This window comes from Rutidosis leptorrhynchoides, chromosome 10 (genome assembly GCF_046630445.1).
Source record: "Rutidosis leptorrhynchoides isolate AG116_Rl617_1_P2 chromosome 10, CSIRO_AGI_Rlap_v1, whole genome shotgun sequence".
Lineage (NCBI taxonomy): Eukaryota > Viridiplantae > Streptophyta > Magnoliopsida > Asterales > Asteraceae > Rutidosis > Rutidosis leptorrhynchoides.
In genome coordinates, this window is record NC_092342.1 from 269,629,538 (window position 1) to 269,636,955 (window position 7,418).

Consider the following 7,418-nt stretch of genomic DNA (forward strand, 5'->3'; position numbering starts at 1 on the left):
AAAAATGTACGTGTAAAAATTTCTAACCACAATGATTGCCAGAACAAGAAAAGTGGTATGTAGACCGAACACGATATTTGTGGAAACCACGGGAACTATTAGCATAATTATGTCTTTTTTTATTTACATGATTTCTGACTTATTTTGACGATTGATATGAAAGAGACTAGTTGCTTTGTAAGTAGTTTCGAGTCATCTGACCTAAGTAACACAGTAGAGGGTGTGCTAGTAATATGATTACCATCAATGATTTATTGATGTTTGAGAATAGTATTAGTTTTCGTTTGAAAAAAAAAAAAAGAAAAAAGAAACAAGAGATATGACTAACATCCCTCTTTTCAAACAAGATAGTAGTATAGTTCATCGGTTTTGACTCTTCTTTTTCCCATTTTATCTTTTGCAACTTTCTTTGACCTAAACCATATACTCCTTATTCTCCTAACTAGTAGTGCGAGTTATCTCATCTCTACATGTTCATATATTATTTTTTATAAAGAAAGTACGAGTAAGGGTGCGTTTCATTTGTCTCTTAATTATATAATTTAATACTGAATATTGAACCGTTCAGTATTCAGTACTTTTGTTATTGACATTTGATACTTAACAGTTCAGCCATCGTGCTGAATCATTCATAATTAAAATACTCTATCATTCAGCATCTCTATTTCCTTAATAGTATCTTAAAATTATGTACAAAACACTTACTAAACAATTATATTTTATTCATTTTAACTAAAAATTACGGAGTAATAGATTAATTTGACTGCATTAATAGAGTTCATTTAGAAAGATTATTAAACAAATTATTATCGTTGGTAAAGGTCAATCAAAAGTTTTGAATCATGCAGATTTCAAATCATTCAACGCTTATCATTTGATTTTATGAAACTCGCCGTAAGTGATTAAAAGTCATATATTTTTTTAACTCTCTGCGATGACATAAATGTCTTGAAGAACTAAACTCGACGTCAAATCAAATAGTTCTAATGGCCGTTAAAAAAATCAAATACTTCTAATAAAGACTGAACACTTCCTCTAAAAACGTACAGTAATATACCGACCTTCTTTACCCCATGTTTATCAACAATATCTTAATTATTTGTGATGAAAAAAAATAATGCTGGCCTACATTCATTTGTTTCTTATGTCTCACACGCGACGCGCAATAACAAAGACGGGAAAAGATATTTCCTTATTCCTTGCGTATTGTATCTTTCTTAAGGCATGAAATGACAACGATTTTGCTCTCGAGGGAAGTCTTATGGTAGTTTACATTACCATCGTTTCCTTTTCCTTTATAGATATCTAAATATCACTGATTACAAATTTGAATGCTCTCAAGCCTCAACTAAGACATATAAATGAATTTAAATCAAATATTCAGAGATATTTTTCAGACTTTCCTGTTTTGTAAATGAGTTGGACTTTTATGCCATAGGTCTAAAAGGACAAAAGGAAACGTTAATGTTAAAGTGTTGTCAAGCTGGGGATAGTTGAATAGGGGGATGGTTCCAGTTACTTGAACTGAGATTCGACTTGCTGCGGTCTTGACCAGATCAACAAAACAGATATATTGACTCCATCTATCTATCTTCTATAGTTTCTATTATATTACTAAAATGATGATGTCATAAAAAGACTATTTTCCTTCACAAAAGAAAATAAAAAAAAAAAAAAAAAAAAAAAATTTGAGAGCATCTTGATGATGTCATAATCATTAAAAAGTTAAATTAAGTAATTAAAACTATAAAGTCACTCCCTATCGTAACTAAACTATTCATCCTCTTAACATTCCACATCAGCGCCGCATCAACACAAATATTCTATAACTAACCCATAACTAAACACTCCCTATAAGACCACTCCCTATCGTAACTAAACTATTCATCCTCTTAACATGCCACATCAGCGCCACATCAGCACTCAAATCCTATCACTAATTCATAAAATCCTATAACTAAACACTGCCTATCATGACTAAAACATCTTCCTCTTAACTGCCACGTCATTAATTTATTTCTTTTATATTTATTTTAAATTCTAAATGACATAAAAATATTAATAAATATACAACTAATCACATTTTTTAAATAACACTTTTATTAATTAAACACAAATACGGTTACATTTTTTTTTATAAAAAAAGACAAATAAATAAAACATACAACAATAATATAAATTGATTCAATTGTGCTTGGCATCTAGCCATTTGGAATATATTCACGCAACATCACTTTTTCAGCAACCTACACAATTTTGAACAAGCTTATGTAAAACATGCACTTTTTCATAAAATGGGACCCATATTTAGTTTATAACTTTCGCCAAATCCATGGTGGAAGTGGGTAACTAAGACGGGTAACTAATCCGTGATTATGGTTCATTACGGGTAATGACGGATAACTAGCGGTTAACTAGCGGGTAATGAACCATAGGGTGTGGTCTAATGACAAAAACAATACTCCTCTTAATATACAATGTACAAGTAATAAAGCATCAAGTTCAAACAATAAAAAGCCATTAGGACCCACAATTGCAATAACTAACATATATAATTCCATTAAAGCCATGTTGAGTGCGGGTAACTAAGGCGGATAACTAATCCGTGCCTATGGTTCATTACGGGTAATGACGGATAACTAGCGGGTAATGAGCGGGTAATTGACTATAGGGAGTGGTCTAAAGATACAAAGTAATCTGTAAATCATTCATCAACAATTCAGTACGACATTCCATACGCCCAAAAACACTTCCCATTCTCTCCTTCACAAAAGCCCTAAAAAAATTCCATCAATCTACTGATCCATCAAAGATAAAAAGCCCTAAATGCTTCTTCAGATCTTTTCCAAATCAAAATAAGACGCCCCTTCAGATTAGGGTTTCTTCTTCTCTTTTTCAAATTTTTCTTTCTTAAATTTTTATTGATTAAATATCGAGTTTTCATCATCTTCTTTCATCTTTTAATCGAAATTTTTTTGTCTTCGGAGCTGCATCAAGACTTCGTTCATCGAGAATTTTTCATCTTCTAAGCTTAATGACGACTTCATTCAGGTAAATCAATAGGTTAAGTTTCGGATATTATGCGTTATTGATTATTTTGTTCAAGTCTTAAACCCTACCAGACTGTCATCTTTTCTATTCAGATAGTGTTAAAAGTTAATTGTCACCTTTATGTTAAACATCTTTTTTGTGTTTGTGGGTTTTGGTTTGAATATATAGTGCACTTTTTTTTTAAAATTTATACAATGTCTATGCAGGTTAAAGACATGGACTTGAAATTGTTAGTTTTTGATTCTTTTAGTTTAGGGTTTGGGAATTGTTAGATTTGTTTAGTTTGGAGTTAGATTTGATTGGTTTTAGATTTCTGTTTTATTTGAAATTAGCGATCCAAAAGTTCCTAAACCTACTCGCTTCAGCTATTCGGAACACAATGGTCGTTGCTCTGATTTCTAGGGCACAAATTTATGACGATTAAAGAGGTTAGGGTTTATATTCTTTTGTTTTTTCCGTTTAATTGGCCGATTCCTTCATCTTTCAGTACTAACGAACACCATTTTTATTTGTTTTATCAGGAAATTTTAGGTTTTAATTTGACTTTGTGTTTGTTTAGAGTTTTTTATGTTGCTTGCTTCCTTTTGTATGTCTATTGTTATTGTTGTTGTTGGTGAAGTTTCCTGCTGTATTTGGGGTTTTGAAGTTGGTTATAGATATTGTTTGTGGTCGTCTTTAGGTATTAATGGTTCGATTGTTTCCGGGATTCAACTTTCTTTATTGATGGTGGTTGCAGGTTTTGGTTAATAAAGCTCCTTGGTGACGTGTAGTTAGTTTCCTGAATTTAGGTAATGTATTATTTTCATTTTGTTTATCTTATGTTGCTCTTCCTGTTACTACTTATGTTGATTGTTATATTATGAATTTTGGCTTTTCATGTGGCGTATGTGGACATCATTATATCGTGTATACTTTTAGATGCAGAGTAGTAAAGTTCTATATGACATTAGGTAATATCATGGGTCTTCTTATTTGTTTTAGGTTTGCTGATTATATGGTCTACTTGGAATGGATTAGAAAGCTTGGAAGTAAACTTGTAAACTTTAAAGTGTTTATGAAGTGTTCTTGAGTAGTTATTTTGTATGTTGATCTAGGTTAACTAGATTGAGCTAGATTATGAAGAAAATGATGAAGAACACTTAGAACAATAAGAGAGGAATTGAGAGAGAGTAATTTGATGCATAAAAGTTGGAATAAAACTGCGCTTATGGTTGGTGAAGAAAAACGTGATCCTACCCTTGAATATAAGGTTCCATTAGTTTGTATTTTTGTTAGATATTTCATGCTAGTTACCAAATGATGGTTCCCACATGTTTAGGTGACTCATTAAGGCTGCTAAGAGCTGATCATTGAACTGTATATATACCAATAGTGTATACATTTAGAAGTTGTGTATTGTACGAGTACGAATACAGATTGAATACAAGTAAATAGTGTACTGTAGTAAATAGTGTTTTACTATAGTAAATAGTTTTTACTGTAGCAAATAGTATTTTTACTGTAGTAAATAGTATTTTACTGTAGTGAATAGTATTTTACTGTAACAAAGCGAAAATTTACTGTAGCAAATAGTGTTTTACTGTAGTAAATAGTATTTTACTGTAGCAAATAGTGTTTTCTGGACCCGTACTTTGTCTATCCCCCACTTCACTCCAACAAATCGGAGACCTGCACTTTCTGCCATAAAGTGCCTCAAACGGTGCCATCTCAATACTCGAGTGGTAACTGTAGCAAATAGTGTTTTCTGGACCCGTAATTTGTCTATCCCCCACTTCACTCCAACAAATCGGAGACCTGCACTTTCTGCCATAAAGTGCCTCAAATGGTGCCATCTCAATACTCGAGTGGTAACTGTTGTTGTAGGAAAATTCTGCTAACAGTAGATGTCGATCCCTATCAGTTTGTGGATGATAGGCAGTATTCATGTCTAGACGAGTCCCGAATGCTTGTTGTAACGTTTGCCAAAACCTTGAGACAAATCTGCCATCCCTATCAGAGATAATAGAGATTGGTATTCCATGTCTGGAGACAACTTCCTTCAAGTATAGTCGTGCTAACTTCTCCATTTTATCAACTTCTCTCATTGGCAGAAAGTGTGCTGACTTGGTGAGACGATCGACTATTACCCAAATAGTATCATAACCACTTGCAGTCCTTGGAAATTTAGTAATGAAATCCATGGTAATGTTTTTCCATTTCCATTCCGGGATTTCAGGTTGTTGAAGTAGACCTGATGGTTTCTGATGTTCAGCTTTGACCTTAGAACACGTCAAATATTCTCATACGTATTTAGCAATATCGGCTTTCATACCCGGCCACCAAAAGTGTTTCTTGAGATCTTTGTACATCTTCCCCGCTCCGGGATGTATTGAATATCTGGTCTTATGTGCTTCCTTAAGTACTATTTCTCTCACATATCATAACTTTGGTACCCAAATTCTTTCAGCCCTATATCGGGTTCCGTCTTCCCGAATATTAAGATGTTTCTCCGATCCTTTGGGTATTTCATTCTTCAAATTTCCTTCCCTTAAAAATCTCAGTTGCGCCTCTTTTATTTGAGTAGTAAGGTTAGTACGAATAATTATATTCATAGCTTTTACCCACATAGGTTCTCTATCCTTCCTACTCAAAGCGTCAGCTACCACATTCGCCTTCCCCGGGTGGTATCGAATCTCAAAGTCATAATCGTTCAATAGTTCAATCCACCTACGTTGCCTCATGTTCAGATGTTTCTGATCAAATTTATGTTGGAGACTTTTGTAGTCGGTATATATGATACTTTTGACCCCATATAAGTAATGTCTCTAAGTCTTTAATGCAAAAACAACCGCGCCTAATTCCAAATCATGTGTCGTATAATTCTGCTCGTGAATCTTCAATTGTCTGGACGCATAAGCAATTACTTTCGTTCGTTGCATTAATACACAATCAAGGCCTTGTTTTGAGGCGTCACAATATATCACAAAATTATTATTCCCTTCAGGCAATGACAATATAGGTGTCGTAGTTAACTTTTTCTTCAATAATTGAAACGCTTTCTTCTACTCATCCTTCCATTCAAATTTCTTCCCTTTATGCGTTAATGCAGTCAAGGGTTTTGCTGTTTTGGAAAAATCTTGGATGAACCTTCTGTAGTAACCAGCCAATCCTAAAAATTGGCGTATCTGCGTTAGAGTTTTTGGGGTTTCCCATTTCTCAACGGTTTCAATCTTTGCCTGATCAACTTGAATACCTTCTTTGCTTACTATGTGATCGAGGAATTGAACTTCTTTCAACCAAAATGCACACTTTGAAAATTTAGCATACGGTTTCTCATTCCTCAACAATTCTAGCACTTTTCTTAAATGTTCTTCGTGCTCTTGCTCATTCCTTGAGTAGATAAGGATGTCATCGATGAAAACAATAACAAACTTGTCAAGATATGGCCCACACTCGGTTCATGAGATCCATGAACACAGCTGGTGCGTTAGTCAATCCAAACGGCATAACCATAAACTCATAATGACCGTAACGCGTTCTAAAAGCAGTATTTGGAATATCATCTTCCTTCACCCGCATTTGATATACCCGGAACGTAAATCGATCTTCGAATAAACTGACGAGCCTTGTAGTTGATCAAATAAGTCGTCGATTCTCGGTAGTGGATAATTGTTTTTGATGGTAAGTTTGTTCAACTCTCTGTAGTCGATACACAACCTGAATGTACCATCCTTCTTTTTGACAAACAAAACAGGAGCTCCCCACGGTGATGTACTTGGTCGAATGAAACCACGCTCTAAAAGTTCTTGTAATTGGCTCTGGAGTTCCTTCATTTCGCTGGGTGCGAGTCTGTATGGCGCATGAGCTATCGGTGCAGCCCCGGGTACAAGATCTATTTGGAATTCAACGGATCGATGTGGAGGTAGTCCCGGTAATTCTTTCGGAAATACATCGGGAAATTCTTTTGCAACGGGAACATCACTGATGTTCTTTTCTTTGGGTTTGACCTCCTCAATGTGTGCTAGAATGATATAGCAACATTTTCTTTTTAGTTTTTGCGCCTTCAAACTACTAATAAGATTTAACTTCGCATTGCTCTTTTCTCCGTACACCATTAAAGGTTTTCCTTTTTTGCGTACAATGCGAATCGCATTTTTGTAACATACAACCTCTACTCTCTCCTTTTTCAACCAGTCCATGCCAATTATCACATCAAAACTTCCTAACTCTACTGGTATCAAATTAATCTTAAATGTTTCGCCAACCAGTTTAATTTCTCAGTTTTGACATATTTTATCCGCCGTAATAAACTTACCGTTTGCTAATTCGAGTAAAAACTTATTATCCAAAGGCTTTAATGGACCACTTAATTTGGCACAATAATCTCT